At 48.2% G+C, this 16,023-nt stretch overlaps 1 protein-coding gene across 2 annotated transcripts in view; it reads right to left on the reverse strand.

Moving 5' to 3' along the window:
* Positions 1-12,260, reverse strand: part of arap3 (ArfGAP with RhoGAP domain, ankyrin repeat and PH domain 3) — a 49,710-nt gene extending 37,450 nt beyond the window's left edge. The window contains exon 1 of one of the 2 annotated variants that reach the window (XM_038699385.1): positions 11,839-12,260. The gene's annotated coding sequence lies outside the window, so the exon portion shown is untranslated. The remainder of the gene's footprint in view (positions 1-11,838) is intronic. The other variant, XM_038699384.1, reaches the window with a different exon arrangement.
* Between the last annotated feature and the right edge of the window lie 3,763 nt (positions 12,261-16,023).

Below are 16,023 nucleotides of genomic sequence, written 5' to 3' on the forward strand. Positions count from 1 at the left end.
TACCGCCTGAAACCAGAAGAGCGACGTCACCTGTACCGCCTGAAACCAGCAGAGCGACATCACCTGTACCGCCTGAAACCAGCGGAGCGACGTCACCTGTACCGCCTGAAACCAGCGGAGCGACGTCACCTGTACCGCCTGAAACCAGCAGAGCGACGTCACCTGTACCGCCTGAAACCAGAAGAGCGACGTCACCTGTACCGCCTGAAACCAGCAGAGCGACATCACCTGTACCGCCTGAAACCAGAAGAGCGACGTCACCTGTACCGCCTGAAACCAGCAGAGCGACGTCACCTGTACCGCCAGAAACCAGCAGAGCGACGTCACCTGTACCGCCAGAAACCAGCAGAGCGACGTCACCTGTACCGCCTGAGCGACGTCACCTGTACCGCCTGAAACCAGAAGAGCGACGTCACCTGTACCGCCTGAAACCAGCAGAGCGACATCACCTGTACCGCCAGAAACCAGCAGAGCGACGTCACCTGTACCGCCAGAAACCAGCAGAGCGACATCACCTGTACCGCCAGAAACCAGCAGAGCGACGTCACCTGTACCGCCTGAAACCAGCAGAGCGACATCACCTGTACCGCCTGAAACCAGCAGAGCGACGTCACCTGTACCGCCTGAAACCAGCAGAGCGACGTCACCTGTACCGCCTGAAACCAGCAGAGCGACGTCACCTGTACCGCCTGAAACCAGCAGAGCGGCGTCACCTGTACCGCCTGAAACCAGCAGAGCGAATTCACCTGTTTGTACCTTCACAATATGAGCCCTAAAATCACGTGTGTTCCTTAAACTTCCCAAAGTGAATCTGTATGAAACAAAGAAAGAAACACGACTGACACTGATGTAAGCGCAGAGTAAATATAACTGCTGGACACACACAAAGGTCAGCGGCGCCCAGCACAAAGACAAAGGAGGAGGAGGAAGTGAATCACAGCAGCTTCCCCCCGTCGACCTTTTTCCTCCTTCAGACGTCAGCTGCTTCACATAAAACCAGCTTCTGTTCTCAGGTCAGGAAGTACGGCACCTGCAACACTCATCGCCCTCCAACGGTTTTACGATGTGTTCATGCAGTTTCAAAATAAAAGACTAATCCTCTAAACTTTGGGAAGTGACTCATCAGAAGAACAGCTGACCCTCAAACAGTCTAACTTTAAACTGCACGGCAGAAAACAGTCTGTGACTGTCTAAGACCACGAGACCTGAACCTGCAGTTAAATACACATCCATCCTCCCTGCATCTGCAGCCCCAACAGGCTTCACCGGATCGTCTCCGGCTGAGGTGCAGACCGGAAACACGGGGACGGAGGGGGAGGAGACAACAGGTACAACACGCAACAGGTTCCGAGGCCGGGATCAGACGGGGGCGCTGAGCTCAGGTGGTTCTGTACGGACCTCGGACTCACCAGGATGCTGCTTTGCCTCTGACTGTTAAGATGGAAAAACTTGGCGGCCATCCCGAAAACCTTGACACCACTTATGTACTGCTGTTATTTAAAGAGGCGGACTGACAGTTTGACACCACGGTGAACACGGACTGCTGGTTTTTTCCTCGGCACTGAGAGGAAGTCAGCTGCAGCTCTGCAGTCAGTGGCGTTAGTCAGAGTCTGTGAGTCAGCAAATCACTTCACATCCTTTGTCCTGAGGTTCAGAATGATCGTCCCTGATCCCTGACGGTGAACTCGTCTTTCTGCACCGTTTCTGTTCTTTAGGTTGACAGCACACTACAGAACTGTAAGAGAGGGCAAAAAAAAAGGTGGAGGGAGAGAAGCCGGGAGGCTAATCTGAGAGGGCAACGAGCAGAAGGCCGGAGGAGGAGGAAAGTGAAGTGCAGGTTGGAGGGAGGCAGGAAGCCGGTGAAGGCTGCAGATAAAGAACGAGCCGAGGACAGAAACAGACCAGAGGATGCAGACGCTTCCATCACACTTCCACCTTTAAACACCGCCGAGGAGGAGAACTGACCACCGCTGAGTCTGGCAGGCAGCGGTGTGAAGTCACAGAATCAAGCCCACAGCGCTGCACGTAGTTCACTTTACACACATGAAGTACTAATACTGCAGCTCTGTGAGGCTGCACTAGCTTTGAGCTGAATGCTAATAGCAGCTGCACGATAACAAAGCTAACACGCTGATGCTTAGCAGGTCTGACGTCTGTGAAAGTCCTCCAGTAATCCAAGGAAGGTTAAAATCCGGGCAGCTGGACCTGGTTGAAGATACTTAAAGACATTTAGACCCCAAGAGGTTAAATATCTGAGTTTTATGGAATTACATTACTCTCTTTATTCAGGAGCATGAGAACTGTCCTTTTATCAGAAAGCTGTACAGAATAAAGTCGTGGAGGATGAACCTGGTTAAAGATTAACTGCCCGTACGGGGTAAAGCGAACGCCCACGTACACAGATTGAGCAGAAGCAGATTTATGCGGAAGGAGGGTCTGTGTGAGGGCAGAGAGCGTTTAGAGGGAAGGCGTTAAAAAATCATGAAGTCATGTTCTCAAATTGAAAGACCGCACTGGTGACTAAAGATGGTAATATAATTCAGTCAGAACTGAAGAAGTCCGAATGCAGCACAAAGGCCTGAGACTGAGGTCTGCAGAGAGAAGTCCAGCAACCCGTCCTCATCTCAGGGCGTCACATCTGGACGCTTGGTCAGAGCCCGCGGCGTCGCTTTTAGGTCCAGTTGTGCACGCGTAGGGCTCCACGGTCATGTGATTAAATATGCTCGTTCGACTAGTGGATAAAACTAGTGGTTAACGTTGTGAAACGGGGAAACTTGTTCAGGTTTAGACACCAAAACTACTGTGTTAGGTTTAGGAAAAGATCGAGTTCTTCAACATCTCTAAAAAGAATCAGTGTTGACTTTGATTCACACAGTAAACAAACTGAGCACCAGTCTCCCTCCTTAGTGGCACTTTTCTGGTTATATATACTAAAGTCGTACTTTTAGCATTGAACTATGGCCTAAAGGCCGCCGTGTGCGTTGACAAAGCATCCAGATGTGACGCCCTGAGAACGAGAACGGGCTGGATCTTCAGACTTTATCCAGAACTTATAAGTTCTGTAAGTAAGTACAATTTTGAGGTGCTTGTCTTTTCTTTTCATGCCTCTTCTGTCCTCCACCTCGGAGGAAAGTACGTTTTACGGCACCACATTTATCTGACGGCTTCAGTTCAAAACATAAGAAAAGCAGAAACCGTCCGTCCGTTAATTAAATGTGGGAGATGGATCAGTGGATAAGACACGTGCCTTTGGTGTGAGAGACCCGGGTTCAATCCCCCACCAATGTGTCCCTGAGCAAGACACTTAACCCCTCGTTGCCTCAGAGGCGTGCGACCTCTGACCTAAATAGCAAGCTGATGCTTTTCTTGGATAAAAGCTAAATGAGTAAATGAAGATTTGCTGCTTTTCATTTGAATAATTTAATTGTATTTCTTCCTCGCTGATGTTTAAACGGTCTTAATCACACCGTAGCTTAGTGGTTATATTGTTGTCACATCATATAATAATAATAATGATCTTTACTTATAGAGCACTTCTCAAAACCATGTTGCAAAGAAACACATCAAACATAAAGCAGAAGAAAAGAGAGACATATTTTACATCAACACTTTCTCTCTGCCACATGTTGCCGTCTGACTAAATCTGCCGTGTTTGCATTCATTCATCGACATAAAGACGTGCTGCCGTCCTTCCTTTAAAAATAAACAAATAAATAGATTAAATAAACCACCTGAAGCTTCATGTCCACCCCAGCAGGAGACGTGTCCTCCTGTAAACTCTACCCTACTCTTGTCAAATACAGTATATTTTTGTATTACTGTGTATACTTGTACACTTTTATATACTTTTTCTTTATATATATATATTTCTGTATCTATGTTTATGTGTCCTGTTAAACGCCAGCGTAGCAACGCAAATTCCTCGTATGTGAAACTGATACAAACCAAGACTTACTCCTCCAAACACTCCCCTCCACTGCCTCCTCCTCCTACTCCCCCCTCCCTCCTCCAAACACTCCCCTGCCTCCTCCTCCTCCCCCCTCCTCCAAACACCCCCCTCCTCCTCCTCCTCCCTCCTCAAACACCCCCCTCCCCTGCCTCCTCCTCCTACTCCCCCCTCCCTCCTCCAAACACTCCCCTGCCTCCTCCTCCTCCCCCCTCCTCCAAACACCCCCCCTCCTCCTCCTCCTCCTCCTCCCTCCCTCCTCCAAACACCCCCCCTCCTCCTCCTCCTCCCCCCTCCTCCAAACACCCCCCTCCTCCTACTCCCCCCTCCCTCCTCCAAACACTCCCCTGCCTCCTCCTCCTCCCCCCTCCTCCAAACACCCCCCCTCCTCCTCCTCCTCCTCCTCCCCCCTCCTCCAAACACCCCCCCTCCTTCTCCTCCTCCCCCCTCCCTCCTCCAAACACCCCCCTCGTCCTCCCTCCTCCAAACACCCCCCCCCTCCTCCTCCTCCCCCCTCCTCCAAACACCCCCCTCCACTGCCTCCTCCTCCTACTCCCCCCTCCCTCCTCCAAACACCCCCCTCGTCCTCCCTCCTCCAAACACCCCCCTCCTCCTCCTCCTCCCTCCTCCAAACACCCTCCCTCACCCCCCCCCCCCCCTTATCTCTGTCCTGTTGTTGTAATCAGCTCTGAAGACCTGCAGCACAACAAAACACAGGATACAGCTGTCCGTCAAACTGCTGCAGAGGAAACACACACACACGTGCACACACACACATGCACACACACACGTGCACACACACGTGCACACACACAATCAGACTTTGATTTCTGCATCACGGCTACATGCTGAGCCAACCCGCAGGTCCAGGATCAGTTCAGTGACTTGGAATGAACAACAGAAAGATCCGTGTGGAGACGGAGAGAAATCAGTGGCTCTCAAACTGAGGGGCGGGCCCCTCTAGGGGACCACAAAGCCTCTGCAGGGGGGGGCGTGGACGACCAGGAGACACACATGGAGCGAGCTTGTTACATACATCGTCCAAACTCGGCCCTCGGAGGCTCCTCGTTCCAACGTGCTGCAGCCTTGAACTGGAACGACCTTCAGAAGATCTTCAAACAATCTCCGTATCTGCGTCTGCAGTTATTTATAATACATTATTATATTGATACTTATTCTTCATACTCTTTATTCCCGTCCATCCCGTCTAAGAGGACATCCTGCTCTTGCCAGGCTGTGGCTGAAAATAAGAAGTTCTTAAACTAAATCAAAAATAAATAAATAGTTGCATGAACAGAATTTCTGCAGGGAAATAAAAAATGAGAGCCTGCTGATGCGCTCGTGCTGACTTCCTCCTTTACTTCTTGTTCCCCAGTATTGTTAATGATTGATAAGAATTCAGTCTGTTTACATGTGTGGCAGGAACATTTTTCAGCTTCTGAAGGGTTGATAACCGAGAAGAACCGCTGATTTGGTCGTGAACAGTCTGAAACTCTTCCTGTGAAAGTTTCTCCTGCTGACACGTTTGTTTGATGCTGAAAAGGCAGGTTTTCCTCTCTGAATTCTCACCCGTGTGTGATGGAAACGATGTTTAAACGCTGAAGTTTCTGCTTGGATTGAAGAGATTTTATTAACCACACCTCTCTCCCCAAACACCACGCACACCCTTTCCTCTTCTCATCCCTCGCCGCGGCCTGCCCTGCCTCTCGCCACTCCCTCATCATCATCATCACGCCTGTAATTCTTTCCGTCCTCTCAGCTCTCCCTCCTCCGTCTCTTCTTCTCTGTCTTTAAATCCCAGCGGCTGTGTCCCTGTTTGGATCACAGGAAGTCCTCGGATGGACTTGAACCTGAGACCTCAGACCACAGAAGCATCACGCTGAAGTTAAATACAGATGTGAAAACTCTGCGTTGACTTTCACATCAGCTTCAGTCCTACGGGAAGACCAAGAGGACGTCTTCTAGTTTTTTATCCAAAACCCAAAGATATGAAGTTAATAGGAGAACAGAGAAAGAGCAGCAGTGACCAGCTGAAGGCTAGCTGTTTCCCCCTGCTTCCAGTCTTTATGCTAAGCTAAGCTAACCATTTCCAGACTCCAGCTCTGTGCTGAACACACAGACTGAGTTCTGACATCTTCCTCATGTTCCACCTGCTGAAACAGGAAGCTCAAATTTGGTGATAGGCTGACAGACCTGTCAATCAAAGCAAACGTGCTGCCGAACAAAGCTTTCTTACTGAACAAACAAACAGAGAGGGAGGGAGGGAGGGAGGGAGTGACCTTCGTTCTTCACCTCCAGCGAGTAGAGAGAGAGAGAGAAAGGACAAGATGAGAACCAGGAAGTGAGAGAGGGAGGGAGATGTGAAAAAAAAGACAGAAAGTAGAGCAAAAGTATATAACGGACAAATAAAAGAGAGGGAGGAGGGAGAGAGAGGGTGGGCGAGAGAGGCAGTATAATAACAGTCAGTCTCTATTGTGACAAACAGAGGGTTGATTGTTCCAGAGCTGTGACTGGAACCACACAGTGAGACACACTGAGACACACTGGGAACACTGGGTAACAGTGGAAACACACTGGGAATGATGGGTAAAAGGGAGAACACACTGCAGAAACATGATCATGCGCTGGAGGAGGGATTGTTGCCGGCTATTCCACGCAGAGAAGATTCCTGAATCAATGAGGAGTTGAACACAAAAGTTATTAGCAAGCATCTAAGAAGCCTCGTTAATGAGGGTTTGCACACTGTACATCGCTGCTAGTCAATATCGACTGCAATCGACTACAGCTTGGCCATAGTAGCGTAGCGCTTGGCCATAGTAGCGTAGCGCTTGGCCATAGTAGCGTAGCGCTTGGCCATAGTAGCATAGTGCTTGACCATAGTAGCATAGAGCTTGGCCATAGTGCAAAGAGCTTGGCCATAGTAGCATAGTGCTTGGCCATAGTAGCATAGCGCTTGGCCATAGTAGCATAGCGCTTGACCATAGTAGCATAGCGCTTGGCCATAGTAGCATAGAGCTTGGCCATAGTAAGGTGGCGCTTGGCCATATTAGCGCAGAGCTTGGCCATACTGCAAAGAGCTTGGCCATAGTAGCATAGTGCTTGGCCATAGTAGCATAGCGCTTGGCCATAGTAGCATAGCGCTTGGCCATAGTAGCATAGCGCTTGACCATAGTAGCATAGCGCTTGGCCATAGTAGCATAGCGCTTGGCCATAGTAGCATAGAGCTTGGCCATAGTAAGGTGGCGCTTGGCCATATTAGCATAGCGCTTTGTCATAGTAGCGCAGAGCTTGGCCATAGTAGGGTGGCGCTTGGCCATAGTAGCATAGAGCTTGGCCATAGTAGCATAGCGCTTGGCCATAGTAGCGTAGCGCTTGGCCATAGTAGCGTAGCGCTTGGCCATAGTAGCGTAGCGCTTGGCCATAGTAGCATAGCGCTTGACCATAGTAGCATAGAGCTTGGCCATAGTGCAAAGAGCTTGGCCATAGTAGCATAGTGCTTGGCCATAGTAGCATAGCGCTTGGCCATAGTAGCATAGCGCTTGACCATAGTAGCATAGCGCTTGGCCATAGTAGCATAGAGCTTGGCCATAGTAAGGTGGCGCTTGGCCATATTAGCGCAGAGCTTGGCCATACTGCAAAGAGCTTGGCCATAGTAGCATAGCGCTTGGCCATAGTAGCATAGCGCTTGGCCATAGTAGCATAGCGCTTGGCCATAGTAGCATAGCGCTTGACCATAGTAGCATAGCGCTTGGCCATAGTAGCATAGAGCTTGGCCATAGTAAGGTGGCGCTTGGCCATATTAGCATAGCGCTTTGTCATAGTAGCGCAGAGCTTGGCCATAGTAGGGTGGCGCTTGGCCATAGTAGCATAGAGCTTGGCCATAGTAGCATAGAGCTTGGCCATAGTAGCATAGCGCTTGGCCATAGTAGCATAGCGCTTTGTCATAGTAGCGCAGAGCTTGGCCATAGTAGGGTGGCGCTTGGCCATATTAGCATAGCGCTTTGTCATAGTAGCGCAGAGCTTGGCCATAGTAGGGTGGCGCTTGGCCATAGTAGCATAGAGCTTGGCCATAGTAGCATAGAGCTTGGCCATAGTAGCATAGCGCTTGGCCATAGTAGCATAGCGCTTTGTCATAGTAGCGCAGAGCTTGGCCATAGTGCAAAGAGCTTGGCCATAGTAGCATAGTGCTTGGCCATAGTAGCATAGCGCTTGACCATAGTAGCATAGCGCTTGGCCATAGTAGCATAGAGCTTGGCCATAGTAAGGTGGCGCTTGGCCATATTAGCATAGCGCTTTGTCATAGTAGCGCAGAGCTTGGCCATAGTAGGGTGGCGCTTGGCCATAGTAGCATAGAGCTTGGCCATAGTAGCATAGAGCTTGGCCATAGTAGCATAGCGCTTGGCCATAGTAAGGTGGCGCTTGGCCATATTAGCATAGCGCTTTGTCATAGTAGCGCAGAGCTTGGCCATAGTGCAAAGAGCTTGGCCATAGTAGCATAGTGCTTGGCCATAGTAGCATAGAGCTTGGCCATAGTAGCATAGAGCTATATTAGGGTAGAGCTTGGCCATAGTAGCGTAGAGTTTGGCTATATTAGGGTAGAGCTTGGCCATAGTAGCGTAGAGTTTGGCCATAGTAGCGTAGAGCTTGGCCATAGTAGCGTAGAGTTTGGCCATAGTAGGGCAGAGCTTGGCTATATTAGGGTAGAACTTGGCTATATTAGGGTATAGTTAATATTTACTATACTATAATTATATATTATTCCATCCATCCATCGTCAACCGCTTATCCTGCGTACAGGGTCGCGGGGGGGCTGGAGCCAATCCCAGCCTACATTGGGCGAAAGGCGGGGTACACCCTCGACAGGTCGCCAGTACATCGCAGGTCCTAATTATATATTATTAATATAGTACATTAATACTATAAGTCCTGCAAATATTTATTTATAATGGCCTAATGATAATAATAAAGCAATGTTCCAATTCTTACCACTGTTGTATATTTTATTTGTTCCAAAGTGATTTTAAGTTTCACGAACCAAGAATATTCTGTAACGTTACATCACGAGCCAGATGTATCTTGATTTAGGTTAAAGCTTTACAACATTACTGAGAATTTAATGATAGAATAACAGCATTACTAACATTAACACTATCGTTCTGCTGTTGCTGGACACGTCTGCTGTGTTGGCTGCAGTGGTCTGTGTGACTGGGCCTGGGGGAGCTAACTGGAGCTAGCTAGCTATTCCTGACAGCCCCCCGAAGTACAGTATATTACCCTAACCCTAACCATCACAGGGTGTGTCCTTAAAGTTATTGATTGTATGCATGTCGACCGGTTAACAGATAGGGTTAACCTCCTTTGTGTTGCTGTGCAGCCTCCGGTAACGCTTGGTCGGCTTCTTAACTCCGAAAACGTTTGAACACATTTTTGATTCGCCGTCAATTTTAGTAAAACTGCCGATAGTCAAAATCTACACAGTTGATTTCTCGCCTCAAAACTTCTCAGAAGTGTATTTAAAGTTCTGTTGTTGGCCTCTAAAGAATAAAACGCTTTGCATTAGGATCTATACTGTACGTAACATGCAGGTCTACAGAACAGGAGCCTCCAGCATACTTTCTTCAGCTTCAGGATCAGGCTGCGTAAGGACAGAATTCCTTCACAGTCCGTTGGCTAACAGGTTTTTTGTTGTAGGAACGTTGAGATAAAGTTTTAGAAAAGCTTAAACTATTCGCAGTGTTTCAGCTTTTATCTGCGTTTTGAGCTCAGAACTTTTCTGTTTCTGAGTTCTCTATTGACATTCTCTAAACACTGCCGTGGATCCTCATGAGAACCGAGAACAGAGAGCATGTGCAGAACCACAGCTGATGTCACTGTGCGGGCGGCGGTTACATCATAGCCATTTGTCTCATGGAGTTTCTTAAGAGGAAGACATGTTGGTCCAACTTCCCGTTTCACACAGGAAGGTGTGTGTGTGTGTGTGTGTGTCGGGGGGGGGGGGGATGATGTAACAGCTGTTGTAATCAGCTGTAAAAGACGTAGAAAAAACGTCAGACTGATCACATCATCAATACATGAAACACAACAAAGGCTGCGTTCAGGCTGCAGCCAGAGTGACTCAGATCTGCTGTGTTTCTAACAGGTCACATGGACCCTGATCTGTTCCAGGTCAGAGTGGAGCCACTTTCACATGTGGTCCGAATCAGATCCAGGTCCGATTGTTTGTCTAAAGCGACCGTCGTCACAGTTCTGGTCTAGACGGAGCCGCGGGGAACGAAACAGCTCCGCAAAAGCCAGAATTCAACGTGTGTCTCTCTTTCTCAGCTCACACGCTGATATTTAAACTGTAATGTGAGCTGTCAGTCAAAACAATCTGGGTAACAAATCAGAATTGAGCATTCAGCCTGCAGAGTGACACTGAGACACTTCCAGCACCTGCTCAGGTAAACAGCTGGAGCCTCTGCCATCTGTAGGAACAACACAGAAATACTGATGTAGGAGACGGGAACAGAGCAACTCAGATTTCCTGACAAACTGCTTAGAAACATCAGTGACAGGAGGAATATCTGTGAAGGACTCAGTTAATCAATCAATCACCTACTGACCGTCGCAGTGAGCGGGAAGAAGCAGAAGAAGAACTGCAGGGTTTTGTTTCTCAGCTTTATCCTGAAGCTTCAGCTGAAACAGGAAGCCGAGTTTCCTTTTTACAGGATGTTTGTGTTGCATGTGAACGCCCCGCTGCTGGTCCCACAGACCTGTTACTCTTCATCATCATCACCATCATCAGAGTGTGGCTCAGCCTCTGGTCACCCTCTCTGCTCTGTTTTAGTCTCTGATCAGCTGATTTAAAACTCTCATGTTGTTCGGTTTCCTTCTCACCTGCAGAACAGTAAGAGGACTCTGGTTCTGGTCCCAACAGATTCAGATTCAGGTCCACACAGATTCACAGTGAAGAATCCTTCGTCTCCCCTCATCAGTAAATCTCTGTTTCAGTGTTACAGACGCCTCCGGACTCGGCAGAACAAACACTTTTTGAATTTGTTCTAAAGAACGAGAAACTGATTTTATGAGGAGACGATGACGTGGAGGCTGAACGAGAAGCTGATCTGAGACCAGGTCCAGAGCGACTGAGAGAAACGGATCAAACCAATCGGCTATTAAGTAAATGTGACGCTGCGTGTTTGAGGACGAGGTCGGGATGGTGAACTGGTGTTTTGGCTGCAGCTCATTAGAATAAAAGCAGATATTAAGTTCTCAGATTCAGTCCGCCTGTACAGACCCTGACCCTGCAGAGACCCTGACCCTGCAGAGACCCTGATCCTGCAGAGACCACTACAACCAGTCTGCACCCACCAGCTTCTAGAGTCTGGAGATTCAGTTTAGTAAGTAAAGTTGGTTTATATACAGCAGCACCTTCCACAGACACAAATCACAAAGTTCTTCAGAATAAAGTGAGAAACAGTAAAAACACAGAAAGAGCCAGAAAACCTGTCTGAATAACAGATTCACAGCTTTTCAAAAGAATCATCAGAATTTAAACAACGTCCAGGGGGAGACCTGAGGACCTGAGGACCTGAGGACCTGGGACTCCAGGGTGGAGTCTGAAGCTGCATCAGAGATGTAAAGAGGAGTTTGTCCCTGCAAGACTCGAACACGGACAATTCTAATCAAAGATGCGTCTGTGCTCCAGTTTGCGCCCAAACTTCCTCTCTGCGTCATCCCCACTGTCCCCACAGCTCCCACTGTCCCCACAGCTCCCACAGCAGGAGACCTCTCACCCAGAACCTGAACTCTGCCGGGACTCCGGAGGACAGACCGCAAGACGAGCCGCTTCCTGCGGGACGCCCCGACCGACGGACTCAATCTGAGACAGAAAGATTTAAAGAGTCTCTCACCTCTGATCCGAGCTGGTCTCCGTTCTGATCCGGGCTGGTTTCTGGTCTGATCCGGGCTGGTTTCTGGTCTGATCCGAGCTGGTCTCCGTTCTGATCCGGGCTGGTTTCTGGTCTGATCCGGGCTGGTTTCTGGTCTGATCCGAGCTGGTCTCCGTTCTGATCCGGGCTGGTTTCTGGTCTGATCCGGGCTGGTTTCTGGTCTGTGTTCCGGTCCCTGCAGGTTTCTGTAACAGTAAAGTCCGGAGCGGCTCTCGGTCGGACTGGCAGCTCTGGGAGGAGAAACTCCGCTCTGCGCTCAACAAGTCAAGCTACACACAAGGACAGCCGCTGCAGCTTCCGGTTACACGTTTCAAAATAAAAGCGTCATGCAGGATGACAGATTCTGCTTCCGCTTTTTCAATCACGGCAAAAAATAAATATCAACAAAGGTCACGTGGACTTCAGAACCTGAGAGGGATTTATGGTTGTTTTGTGGTTTTTATACTGCGCTACTGAAGTTTTTAATATGAACTTACTGTAGGTCGAACGTCTATTAACAGAGAAATACCTATGGTGCAGTGGATAAGACTCATTCCTCTGATGTGAAGGACCCGGGTTCAATTCCCAATGTGTCCCTGAGCGAGACACTTAATCCCTCGTTGCACCAGAGGCGTGCGACCTCTGACATGTACAGCAGCTGTAAGTCACTTTGCTAAAAGAATAATTATTATTTACATTCTGTGCTGATTGTGTTGTAGGTGCAGTTTCCTACAGGAACCCCGCCCTCTGTCCTCATTGGATGATTGACAGGTTCAGCCATCTTGTGCACAGACCTGCTGATGAGATGTGCTGGTTAAATAAAAGTCAGTAAGTTTGAAGCCAAGCTGGTTTTTCTTAATTCTCCCCAGCAGCTGTTTTCCTCTGTAATCCCTGTAAATCCCCAACAGATGAGATTTTATCTGCATCTAATCCCCGACGCCGTGTTCTCAACTGGATCTTCAGTTCTTCCTTCAGCTGATCTGAAAGCATGAAATCTCCTCCAACTGGACACGGAGAGGCCGAGCTCCTGCAGGAGGTCAGAATCCTCTCTCCTCCCCCTCAGAGTCAGAACCTGAACTCACAGACATGAAACATCTGGATCATTCGATCTCTGACGTCCGTCCTGAACAAACGTCCAGAAGCCACCAAAGAAACTGCTGATAGATCGGTCGCCAATTAATCCGGCTGACATCTGGCACCGATACCTGCGCTCACGAGGGTCAAATTAATACTTATTTAATTAATACAAACTAATAAATTAACTTCAGTCAGTTCTGCCAAAGTCCTTCTACTGCTTAGTCCCGCCCCTCGGCAGCCATCTTGGCAAGGCCTCAGGTATCTGGGACTAACAGGATCAGGTCTCTCTCTGAATGAACGGGCAGAGAGCCAGAACTGCACTTTGATATTTTAAAATGTTTCCCGGCTCGGCTGGTAAAAGCAGACGACTGGCTGTCTGGCGGGCGGGATGGCCGCCATCTTTGCACTACAGGCTTCGCCCAGAGGATTCTATTCAGGACTCTGTAAGCGTGTCTCTTTCTTAAATCGTCTCTGGTTCTGCTCACAGTCTCAGAACAGGGACGAAAGAAAAGTAGAGCTTGCGCTGAGTTACAGAAGCTAGACAGGAAGTGACGTCAGAACCCTCTTCTAACACTGAAGCTACTGAACCTCCTTCAGAAGATCAGTTTTTAAAGGTCATCCGCAGGAGGCCGCAGTGTTCAGGACTCGTGTTTCCACTCGTGCACCGATGCCTGGACTTGATCGGACAGCAGTCCTTCAGTACAGTAGTGAGGAAGTCCTCGTGAACACTGTGTACTGTCCCCTGCGAGCGGTGAGAAGCTGGACAGCGGTGGAGTTTCCTCCTCGCTGCCCAAACAACAATCAGAGCCCTGCAGACAGGAAACAGGAAGCGCCTGAGACAATACAGCAGAGAGGATCCGGAGCCCGGAGCATTTTTCAGGCACGAAACAAGGATGCAGTCGCACATAAAGTTTTTCCTTATCACTGCAGGAAAACAGCCGCCTGCAGGAACTCTCACTGCAACAGTTCAGAGTCTGAGAGCGACCTGCAGACGTCATTTTCACTTTTCATTTCACTTTATTGATAAAGGTCCTAAATAAAAGAATCCTCCATCAGGCTCCTGTGGCCGCACACGGTTTCACTTCTGTACAATCACAACATATCGGATGCTTCACACTAAAGATGCTTTGCTCTCACCGTGTGTTTGACATATTTACACTGGGGACGCTTTCTGGAGGCGCTGATTTTGTCCCCGCCACTTTTTAAAATCATAATTTGTTAAAAACGGCTTGCACCAAGAAATGTTGAATAACAAATGAAATGCTTTGTGGAGGTAAAGACAAACATGCAATAGAATGTAAATATATAGAAGAAAAAAGTGTTCAAAAAAGTAACTTCAGCTACAAAAACAATCTGCTGATGCTGACACAGTTTCTTCAGTTCTCTCCCGGTGAACATGACAAACAGGTCTGAGACGTCTTGCAGCATCGAAACAATCAGCCGTTTAACATCTGCAGGTAAAGTGGATTTATTATCTTTAGCTAACGCTGTTTTCACCCGAGCCCTTATGTCTCCATCACTTTTCAACGCAAACATGTGCAAACATGATGAAGCTAATAACAAATCAAAACAAAGATTAGATCATGTCCTCCTGAAGCCTGAGGGACAGAAGACAGATCCTCCAGAGCGTTCAGCTCCTCTCCTGTGGAACCAGGTTCCAGTTTGGGTTCAGGAGGCAGACACCATCTCCACATTTAAGAGTAGGCTTAAGACTTTCCTCTTTGATAAAGCTTATAGTTAGGGCTGGCTCAGGTGAGTCCTGAACCATCCCTTAGTTATGCTGCTATAGGCCTAGACTGAGTCCGGATCTGTGGTTGCAGGCTTCCTGCCGCTCCCGTGTTCCTGCTCGGCACCAGCTGCTAGAATTATTAGTACTAATGCGGATTTCATGATGTCGCAAACGCAACTGTTTACACAAGTTCAACAAATCCCAGTGAATGTAGAGTGACTTGTTATTTTCACCTCTCATCTCCGTTTCCCTCCAAACGTTGTCACCTGTCAGCAAACTCAGCAGACGTGTGTGTGATACCAGCATCTCACATTTACCCACAACAAGAACAGCAAAGGACCGTGAAGAACCAGGATCCAGATCTTCTTGTTCTGCAGAACGTGCAGTATCGTGGTCGAACATAAAGGAAATCGTCTCCTGACAAACGCTTTGAGAGAGAACGTCAGAAACTCACGGAGGACGTCAGAGAGACGCTGAGACACAGGCTGCAGGACAGAATCAGCTGGTTTAAGCAAGCTTGGTCAGGGTCAGGGTCCGGGTCAGAGTCAGGGTCCGGGTCAGGGTCAGGGTCCGGGTCAGAGTCAGGGTCCGGGTCGCCAAGTCCTGGAGGGACTGTTTGATGATTCAACGTTTTAAAATATCAGTTTTCACTTATTCCCAAAATTTCATTAAAAAAAATGCAACTTTCATCACAATTTTGTAGAAAAGCTGCCGCAAAATGACAAAAATGGTTATGAGATCCTGGAAGGACTGTAGTGCTATTTTATTAATATTGGTATTATTATCACTGCTTTACATCTCTATGTGGAACTTACATTGCGCTGCTGAGACAATGAAAATAATCTTGAGTTGCAGCCCTAGAGAATAATATCACACAGAGTACAGTCTGTGCAATGAGAGGACTGCTGTTAATCAATTTGGTGCTTTATAAATAAAACTAAATTTAATAAAATCTTAATTTAAAGCAGAAGAAGTGAGGCGTCTTCTCTCATCAGGCTGTGATGAAGCCATCTGTCCACCAGAGGGCGCTGCAGACTCACAGGACAGCTGATGTCACGTGACTTTCTTTGCACTGTGTTAAACTATCAGCGGTCATTAAATAAATATTCTCCATGAGGTCAAACAAGCTGCTGAGCTTCTGACATGAGAAGATCTTTAACTCCAAACAAACAACCCGACGTATCTTCCTTTCACACTTTGTTTTACTCCAGAGAGTTCAGGGGTCTCAGGACGCTCTGGGATCAGTTTTTACTGACATTTATCCGCAAAGAATAAAAAATTAACATATATTCATGTGACAAACTGTCAGAGGAACAGGTGTGAACGTTACTCACAGAGGTCAAAGGCCCTCGACTCGAACA

Source organism: Micropterus salmoides, unplaced genomic scaffold, assembly GCF_014851395.1.
Source record: "Micropterus salmoides isolate LMB-PRFRI ecotype aquatic unplaced genomic scaffold, ASM1485139v1 Ms_hic_scaffold_5, whole genome shotgun sequence".
NCBI classification, from domain to species: Eukaryota; Metazoa; Chordata; class Actinopteri; order Centrarchiformes; family Centrarchidae; genus Micropterus; species Micropterus salmoides.